This window comes from Mytilus californianus, unplaced genomic scaffold (assembly GCF_021869535.1).
Source record: "Mytilus californianus isolate M0D057914Y unplaced genomic scaffold, xbMytCali1.0.p SCAF_13, whole genome shotgun sequence".
Lineage (NCBI taxonomy): Eukaryota > Metazoa > Mollusca > Bivalvia > Mytilida > Mytilidae > Mytilus > Mytilus californianus.
Genome location: NW_026262615.1, coordinates 41,894,047 through 41,904,612, shown reverse-complemented (window position 1 = coordinate 41,904,612; position 10,566 = coordinate 41,894,047). Strand labels below are relative to the sequence as shown.

Here is a 10,566-nt window from a genome sequence, read left to right as displayed (position 1 = left end):
AAATCAGTTGACTGACCATGTCATTACAGTTTAAAAAGTTTTTCCTCAGATCAAAACGGAATATTCATTTTAACTTTAAAATTTAAAACTTTAAAAAATAAACCTTGATATAATTATGACGTTAAAGAATTTAACAATCTAATAATCGGATTTTCCCAAAGATTAAGATACAATTATATTTATTATTCTGGGACTGACAGATATATCACAGGCACTTGTATCAGAATTTTTTTCCTATATACTTTTATAAAAGTATATATGATTTTTTTTCTGAGACATGTGCCTGTGAGATATATACATGCATAAGTCCCAGACATATATAATTGTAAATCAAAATGATTTACATAATTACTGGGAAATAATATAATGTTTCAGTTATGTTGATGTCACAAATACACATGAATTATTTGATGATGCATGCTGGAATTTCTTATCTAAATGCATGACGGTGGCCACAGACATATATATATATATATCCATTTACTAATTCTATAATTTCTTGAGAAAAAAAATCAGGAGGGAAGTCAGAGGGAAGTGAAACAAATATTTTAAGCTTTTATTAAAAATTGTTGGGAAAACAATAAAATACGACACTGAGTTTTGAAAAAAAAGTTTATGATTGGTCTTAATTTTTTTTTTTTAATAAAGATAGAAACAATTTTTTGTCCCGAGAAAAAAAAACAATGCCCCCTTTTTAGCCAAACCGACACACGCCGATGAATGAAGAATTCCAAGTAGGGTCACAAGGTCACATTTTAAAACTTTTTTAGTCGCCAAGTCTCAAAAAGCAATTTTGACTGGCATTGTTTTTAGTAGAATTATGTTTTTGCAGGTCAGGTTGCAAAGTGGCAGGTCGCGATCGGATTTGACAATGTCAAGTTGACAACGGTCCTAAAAAATATCCGAAAAAACGTTGAATCAAACGATATGAATCTACGCAGTTTTATATTATAAGACTGACACACACCAGTGTGCTAACTGTGCTGGGTGAGGTGCTGTAACTTGATATACATGTATCATTAAGTTACAGTACTGTTAGGATTTGCCTGCCTTTTTACAGGGTCTTTCTATACTAACTGTTAGTATAGACTGCCCCTGGCTTGAAAGTATGGTTCTCTGCTCACCAACGGGTGCGTGATTAGCAATTTAAATATCTTGTAGCAGTAAAATACCTCCGAGGGTGGGGGGGGGGGGGGGGGGGGGGGGGGGGGGGGGGGGGGGGGAGGGGGCACTTCAATACTTAATTGATAGGGGTGTCGCTGGGGTTCTGTTACCCCACCCTATTCATATAATTTAGATCTTAAAAATGTATTATACCTTTTCATATACTGCGAGGGTAAAATTGTAACCTTTTCCCATATTGGTTGGTTTTTCGTGGGGTGTGTTGGAAAAGTGGAATATTTAAGGCTAAGATTCTGTATGTAATGTTTACTTACGACGAGACTTTCGGCTGTGAAAAAATGACAGGGCTTTTCATATACAAGTAATTGGAACTTTATCGACCTTATCATATATTTCTGATAGTTTTCCCCACATATTCCCATATTTTCAAGCTGGAAAAAGTTACCTATTCCAGCGGCACGTCATATCACCTTGTATATAGGAAGTGCCCCCATCCCCCCCCCCCCCCCCCCCCCCCCCCCCCCCCCCGAGTACAATACACAAATGTATAATACCTTAATTCAGGAGCACAGTCTGTCTTTACCGTAAATAACTTCGAGATTAATATGTAAGTTTACTTTGCTAATCGATGTTCCTGTAATTCAGATTTAAATTTATTTGTGAGACCCGCGTCACTATTTATATTCACTCAAAGAAAGGGGTTCTCCGTTACTGGGAAAATCCAAAGACGTATTGTGTTAGTTATACCGTCCTTGGAAAATCTTATCTGATTCAGGATCAATTTATCGGTTACACTCCCCTATCACCAGTGATTCTTTGTGAACTGACATTCTGAAAAAGGTATACTGTTGACTATCAATTTGCATGATTAGTTACAGATGTCGACTCGGACTACTGCAGAAGACAATAATTCAGTTCACTGATTTAGATTGAATAGTGGTTCGGTTAATCCCCTCTTCCCCAAACAAGTAAGAATTAGGTTACATCTTTTGGTAGTCCAAATAATTATGACGTCTAGCAAGGCTATTTTATTTTTGTTATGCCCCCGCCGTAGCGGTGGGGGCATTAAGTTTTACCCTTGTCCGTCTGTACGTACATACGTCCGTACGTCCCAAAATTGGTTTCCGTTCTCTAACTTGAGTTTGCCTCAACCTGAGACTACTATAACTTATAGTAGTCTCAGCCTCAACCAAATGTTAAAGTAAAAACTTATACACAATGCTTATTACCACAAAACACAGATCAAGTTTGAATTTTGGTGGCGTCACTTTAACCGTTCTAGAGTTATGCCCCTTTATAAATGGAAAAATTGCAAAATTTTTAGTTTCTGTTCTCTAACTTAAGTTTGCCTCAACCAAATGTTATAAAACCTATACACAATGCTTATTACCACAAAACACAGATCAAGTTTGAATTTTGGTGGCGTCACTTTAACCCGTTCTAGAGTCATGCCCCTTTATAAATGGAAAAATTGCAAAAATTTTATTTTCTTCTAAATATCAAGTAATTTTTAAAATTGGAATTATCTCCCTTTGTCCATTATTATAGTTGAATCAACTACAATCAATGCTTTATACAATGCAATGTTTAATTTTGACTTCCACTGATAAAACACAGATCAAGTTGAATTTGGGTAGTGTCACTTTAACCATTATTGAGTTATGCCCCTTTATAAATTGAACGATTGCAAATTTTTAGTTTCCATTCTGTAACTTAAGTTTGCCTCAACCAATCATTATGAAACCTATACCACATATTCATTACCACAAAACAAAGATCAAGTACAAAATTATTGTTTCCGTTTTCTAACTTTAGTTTGCCTCAACCAAATGTTATGAAACTTATACACAATGCTTATTACTACATAATACAGATTAAGTACGAAATTAGGTGGCGACAAATTACCATTCTTGAGTTATGTCCCTTTATAAACATAAAAATTGCTGAATTTTTCGTTTCTGTTCTCTAACTTTAGTTTGTCTCAACCAAATGTTACAAAACTTATACACAACCGTTCTAGAGTTATGCGTGTTTACAAATAGAAAAATTGCTGAATTTTTAGTTTCTGTTCTCTTCTTAAGTTAGCCTCAACCAAATGTTATGAGACTTACACACAATGCTTATTACCACAAAACTCAGATCAAGTTCAAATTTGGGTAGCGTCACTTTTTACCGTTCTTCAGTTATGTCCCTTTATAATTTTTCTATCTATCTATCTTCATCTTTCCGCACTCAGTCACAACTTTGACTATTAGGTGCCCAGAAAAAAGTTAAAATAGCTTGCAAGACGTCATAATTATTTGGACTAATCTTTTGGCAAATATGGTCGTACCACAGGGGTTTGTTACAATTTGCCGGGTTTTCTATCCTTACGAACCCTGAAAAACTTACCAGGCCAGGTGATAAAAAATCTGTCTCCCCTTTTTATCCCACCAGAAAATCAAAAGGTTGTCTCCTTACACATACATGACAAAAACATATACAAATATGGTATCATTGCCAATGTGACGGCTCTTCAACAGAAACTTAAACCGTAGAAGTTAACAACTATATAGGTCACCGTACAGATTTCAACAATGGACTAAAAAGCCAAACTGCGTAATAAGCTACAAAAGGCTAAAATAGATAGACAATATCTGACAAGGGTAGAAATGTTCAGAATGTTGAAAAAAAAAATCTACTGTCCATTTGCATCAAAACTAGCAGCTGACTCAAAGGAGTTGTTGCCTCAAATACAGATTTTAACCATTTTTTTTTTCTTCATATTTCTTGAATTTGCCTTTTTATCTCGAAAACTGTAATAATTAAAGAGAAACTTAAATCTTATTAAAAAGTTATTGCTTTTCAATGATGATTTTGATCCAGTTTTTGCAAAAACTTGGAAACTTTAAATCATTGGTAAACTCCTTATATTATACTGCCTGGTCTCGTGGTAGCGTGTTCACCTCACGTGCAGAAGGTTGTTTATTTTGAACCCAATCGGGTAAAACCAAAGACTTATAAGTTGGTATTTGCTGCTTCTCCCCTAAGCACGCAGTATTATTAAGGAGTAAGAGCAAATACTGGTTTGTTCAGAGTCAGAATAATGTGTCAAGGTAAGGTGACATGTCTCTCTGAGAACTAGTGTAAGAGATAAATTGTCTGGTCAGACAAATATAACTAGTATAAAAAGTCCATGGATACAGAATTTACTAGTATATTTAGTCCGATGTCAGTAATTTATGTCCCCAGACTAATTTTCCTAGTCCATGACATCACTATTCCTAGGTAATAACATGAATAAGGCCCCTATATTTGGTGAATGGAATGATTGTGTGATGCACAGTCTGTCTGGCATGTTTTATATGACCTTGACCTCATTTTCATGGTTCATTGGTCAATGAAAAGTTTGCATTGTTTTGTCAGTTTATAATATGCTTTAAGCAACAGGTAAATTATATTTGGCAAATGTAATGATTGTAAGGTGTGCATGTCTGTCTTGCAGATTCATATAACCATGATCGCATTTTATGGTTCTTTGGTCAATGCTAAGTTTTCTTAGTTTTTTATACGGTCATATATTGGTATGACGTTGGCGTTGTCGTCGTCCGAAGACACATTGGTTTTCGCACTCTAACTTTAGTTTAAGTGAATGGATCTCTATGAAATTTTACCATAAGGATTGATTTTGGGGGTTATGGTACCAACAGTTAAGGAATTAGGGGCCAAAAAGGGGAAAAAAATAAGCATTTTTGTAACTTCCAGACATAACTTGTGAGTTAGTGTATGGATCTCTCTGACATTGTACCACAAGGTTCCATATCACACAGGGAATGCTGGGATTGATTTTGGGGGTAATTGCCTCAAAATATTAGGAATTAGGGGCCAAAAAAGGGGCAAAAAACAAGCATTTTTCTAGTTTCATGACAATAACTTGTGTGTAAGTGTATGGATCTTTCTGAAATTGTACTACAAGGTTCCATATCATAAAGGGAAAGCTGGAATTGAGTTTGGGGGTAATTGCCCAAAACGTTTAGGAAAAAGGGGCCAAAAATAAGCATTTTTCTAGTTTCCAGACAATAACTTATGTTCAAGTGTAAGGATCTCTCTGAAATTGTACTGCAAGGTACCATACCACAAAGGGAAGGCTGGGATTGATTTTGGGGGCAATTGCTTTAAAATTTTAGGAATTAGGGGCCAAAAAAGGGGTAAAAAACAAGAATTTTTCTAGTTTCATGACAATAACTTGTGTGTAAGTGTATGGATCTTTCTGAAATTGTACTACAAGGTTCCATTTAAACAAAGGGAAAGCTGGAATTGAGTTTGGGGGTAATTGCTCAAAATGTTTAGCAAAAAGGGGCCAAAAATAAGCATTTTTCTAGTTTCCAGACAATAACTTGTGTTCAAGTGTATGGATCTCTCTGAAGTTGTACTGCAAGGTACCATACCACAAAGGGAAGGCTGGGATTGATTTTGGGGGTAATTGCCTCAAAATTTTAGGAATAAGGGGCCAAAAAGGGACAAAAAAACAAGCATTTTTCTAGTTTCAGGACAATAACTTGTGTGTAAGTGTATGGATCTTTATGAAATTGTACTACAAGGTTCCATATCACAAAGGGAAAGCTGGGTTTGAGTTTGGGGGTAATTGCCCTAAACGTTTAGGAATTTGGGGCCAAAAAGGGGCCAAAAAACCCAGCATTTTTCTAGTTTCCAGACAATAATTTGTGCATAAGTGTATGGATCTCTCTGAAATTGTACTGCAAGGTACCATACCACAAAGGGAAGGCTGGGATTGAGTTTGGGGTGATGAATCATAAGGGGGTTCAAAAAATTGGGGGGTATTTGTTTTTCCCTTTTTTTCCTTTTTTTTTCTTTAAAATTTTCCATTTTAAATTGGTTATTTCTGATTAATATATAAGCAAATAATAATGATATGGTTTGAATAGGTAAATTAAAAATTTTTAAGTTCTTAGACCACATTCATTCTGTGTCAGAAACCTATGCTGTGTCAAATATTTAATCACAATCCAAATTCAGTGCTGTATCAAGCTTGAATGTTGTGTCCATACTTGCCCCAACTGTTCAGGGTTCGACCTCTGCGGTTGTATCAAGCTGTGCCCAGCGGAGCATTTTATTCATTTTATCAGATATTATAAGCATATGTCTACTTGTTGGTATATGGAATGACTACAAGGTGTCATATAAAAATAAGAAGATGTCTGTTTGCCAAGTTTAATATTTCTGTGACCTCATTTTCATAGAATATTGATAATATCAAGCAAAAATGATGAGCAAGAGATAAGCTGCGTATTTGCGTGATCACGCAATACAAATAATTAAAAACCCAATGCAATTGCCCATTGCAGGGTTCAATAACCCAATTAATTCAAAGGAAAACCCAATTATATGCCAAAACCATGAGTTCTTAACGCTTTTATTCGCTATCGTTTGCGTTTTTTACCCTTATCTGATTACAGTCGTCGCGTAAATCTATTTTTATAATTGGAAATGTCCTTTCGTTCTTAAAATTGAGCCCTGCATCAAGTAGCTGTAATGGGTCCCTGTTGGAATTTTCCGTTGCTCAAAAGGTACACGTGTTTATGAAAACATTTCGATCTTCTCGAAGTTTATCCAATTAGCGTGTGACATGCTGTCATATTTTTTCGAATTGCTCGGGATTTGTCAAAACATACATGAATTAAAACGAAAGTAAATGTCCGATAAAAATATTGAATAGAAGCATGTTTTCGGCTTCTTTTTGATAGCTGAGGGAAAGTTATGATGATAACAAGACTCAGCTAGTGACTTTAGGGAGCGTCCATTGAACGCACGGGCGTGTTTGCGTACCTTAACGAGAACATTGCTATAGAACGATAAACACTGGGTTTTGTCAAAAACGAAATCAGTTGGAAAAATTGAAAGGCCAAATCAATTATGACATGATATGAAGTTGGAAAGCATCGGAAAGCAAAAGTTCTGATAAGGGACAACTTAACCCATATTTATGTAAATTGAATTAAACAAAAACAGTTTATATATTATTTTTTTTCATTTTAGTTGATGAATGAATACACATATCCGTTTTTTTCGTCAAATTATGCAGCTTGACTCTTTCTTTGTTTTGATCTAATTGTTCTGGATGCTTAAGATAGTTGTCTTATTGGCAAGTGCAGTATAACATTGTCATTTATTTACTTGATGTTGCAGAATTATTTGTAAATTTAAGTTGAATGTGGTCTCCATCATTAAACCACCCTATAAATCTCAAGGTTTTAGGGTATATCTTAAATCTGGGAACAACTTTTTATTTTTATTAAAAAGTAGATCTGGCAAATAGGTGAAAGGACTGGCAAAAATTTCTTACAGCACCTAAATTTCACATATATTACATAAAAATCTAAACACTTAGCCACACCTACCCCAACTATAAACTGTAGGGTGATCATATGGGATCTAGAAAGGCAATTAGTTACTGTCCAACTAGTGACACCAGCTGCAGTTTACATAAGTTTTGAGAAAATACAAAACTGACAGAACGTTTAAAACGGGACACAAATTAAACGTACAATTGCTCGTCAGTGAATAAACCAAATAAAACAGCTAAGCACATATACAAAGAAAGAAACACATTTAAGATGGAAACACATCTGGGGTTGATATAATGTGATTATAACATGCCTAAATTTTCAATATTGTGTTGATGAAAAAACCCAATACATTAAGGGGCTTGGTGGTGAAAAACCCAATTTGATATTTGCTTGAGGGGTGAATTGGAAGTGATAATGCAATTAAAAAACTTTATCACCCAATTACATAAAAAAATGGTGGGTAAAAACCCCAATTTGTGAATTCTTATCTGGAGCTCTGAAGACAAGATACAAATGATCCAAAATTGTCAGTTGCCTACTCATTATGTAATAGTAGTTATTGTCATTAAATGATAATGTTTACCCTTTTATGTGTAGGGCAAGAACATTAAAGATAAAGGGAAACTATAAACAAAAGAAATTATCAACAAAAATAGATTTACAGACGTCAACAAAGCCTAAATGGTAAGTCCACTTCTATAAAAGTTATTGCCCTTGAATAATGATTATTATGAAAATAAGATGTGGTATGATAAATGAGAAAACTATCCACCAGAGTTCAATTAAGTGGATGTAAGCAATGCAATTACTTATTAGAGGCCAATGATGACCTGTAAATAATGACAGGCAAAATATGGCAGGGTTGATATAAAAATAAGAAGCGGTACGATTGCCAATGAGACTTTTCTCCAATAGAGATCAAATGACATTAAATTTAACAAAATTAGTTCACTGTACAGCCTTCGACAATGAGCAAACCCTATACTGCATAGTAATCCATAAAAGGCCATGAAATAACAAATGTAAAACAATTCAATAAGGGCATGGCGTCATTTAAAAAGGGCATGGTGTCTATCCATGCTAAACATGCTTGGGGGAAACACCTTAAAGGTGAAAGCTAAGTGCCTGATTTTTGCACAAAACAATAAACAAAAAACAAATATGATATATAGCAACAATTGACAACCACTGAATAATAGACCCCTGACTTGGGACAGACACTTACAAAATGTGGCATGGTTTAACATGTTTGCTGGCGCCAAATCTTCTAATTAAGGACAGTGGTGTAAGTGTCAGTTCAATATAAAAACTATAAAATCAGTTGAAAAGGGTTTTTTTCTGCTCTTGGGTCAGGTTATTTAAGGAATGACTATAATATTTTTTCTGTCTATGAAGAAATAACATCAAAAATGTGGTGCACACTGAATAACCCGTGTAGCGGGTTATTTTAAAGTGTGCACCACATTTTTTATGTTATTTCGAATAGACAGAAAAAATATTACAGTCATTTCTTATAATTTAATTCTAAATTCCATTTTAAACCGGAGTAAACCATGAAAAAACGTTGATGACGTCACGGTCACATGACAAAATTATGTCTATGAGCTGATAAACAAAACCATGTCAGCCAATCAGAAGACGCGTTACATCCAAAATTAAATTATTTTGATACATTCCCGTTTTCATTCTCAATTTTATTAACTCATTAGAATGCAACAAAGCAGAAAAACAGCTACCAAAAACACAGACCGGATGTGGCTGGAAATTTATTCTTTCCCTTTAACAAAAAAGACTCAACATACAGATCTATTAGTACTCACAGTTACTGACAGCTAATTCAAAGCAAATATCAACTAATAAAATAAACATTTAGTGAGCACCCAACCCACCCCTAACCTGGGATAGTGGTTTTAATAACAGCACAACATTTGAACAAACTGTAAACATTTGTTGCAATTGGCTTAACTCGAAAGACTGCAACAAGGCACAAAAAACAACTAATATGAAAACCATAGACACAAAGCACTGAAATAAGAGTTCTTACAATTTTAAATATTCAAATGAAATTTTTATCAAAATGTACATAAACATGATAAAATAGCCATTTTATTGCTGTATTTCTCTTCATTTATAATTTTTGAGTTTTGTGTATTTGTAGGTCAGACATCTTGGTTTTCATGATCATCATTCAACAGGTCAATACTGAACAGCAAACTTAAAGTTGATATTTTTCTACATAGTGTGACTTTTTTATTAATTTGAAATGGAATGTGTTTTTTTCCTACATAAGAAAGAGGAAATTTCAACATAATTACTATAAACAAAAAGGAGTCATATCATCATGATCATAGATGCTCAAGAACCTAATCATGTAAATGCAACAACGTAATTATCAATTGAAAGAAGGGAGGAATGAAAAAATATATTAGTATTTTGTTGTCCAAATGAACTTGCTTTGTCCACTCATTTAAATCGCTCCATCCAATCAAGAAATGTACGGAGGAAGATTTTTGAAGAACAGATTGCATAAATGTTTTGTCTTAGAATTGTAGGAATATTCTAGTGGATGAAATAATTTATTTACTTGACTCTTATATAGTGGACTGAATAATTGTTCATAGCAAGCTGAAACAAGAAAACTAAAACTTAACAGGAAAAGTGTTTATTTTATAAATTTACAAATATAAATGTAATATTATGAACACCACAAAGGAATAAGATTCAAATCATTTGCATATTCATGTATTGCAATGGAACTATAACAAAGAAAACTTTACCTCATGAAAAGAGTAAACTATTAACTGTGCTTTGTCAATTTATTCAGTCAGAATATGAAATATTTTTTTCAGTTCTATTTTTCATAATAAAACAAAGAAGACAAAGATTTCAAATCAATATTTTTTTCTTTTATTAAGACGTCATCATTTTATTTCAGTTAAAGGATTTTATTTTTTGACTTCAAATATTATTATATTTCCAAAATAATAATAATCTTTATTGTCATATAAACAAATTAAAAACATGTTTGTGACAAAATGAAAAAAAACCAAAATACACTCATATATATATTATAAACTTTTTACTACCAAACAGAATT

The 10,566-nt window shown here is 33.7% G+C and overlaps 1 long non-coding RNA gene across 1 annotated transcript; it reads left to right on the top strand.

Moving 5' to 3' along the window:
• The first annotated feature begins 1,879 nt into the window (after positions 1-1,879).
• Positions 1,880-10,354, top strand: LOC127723689 (uncharacterized). The gene is made up of 3 exons (XR_007992209.1): positions 1,880-1,962; positions 8,067-8,153; positions 9,628-10,354. It is a non-coding gene; the product is annotated as an uncharacterized LOC127723689 (long non-coding RNA).
• Positions 10,355-10,566: the final 212 nt, after the last annotated feature.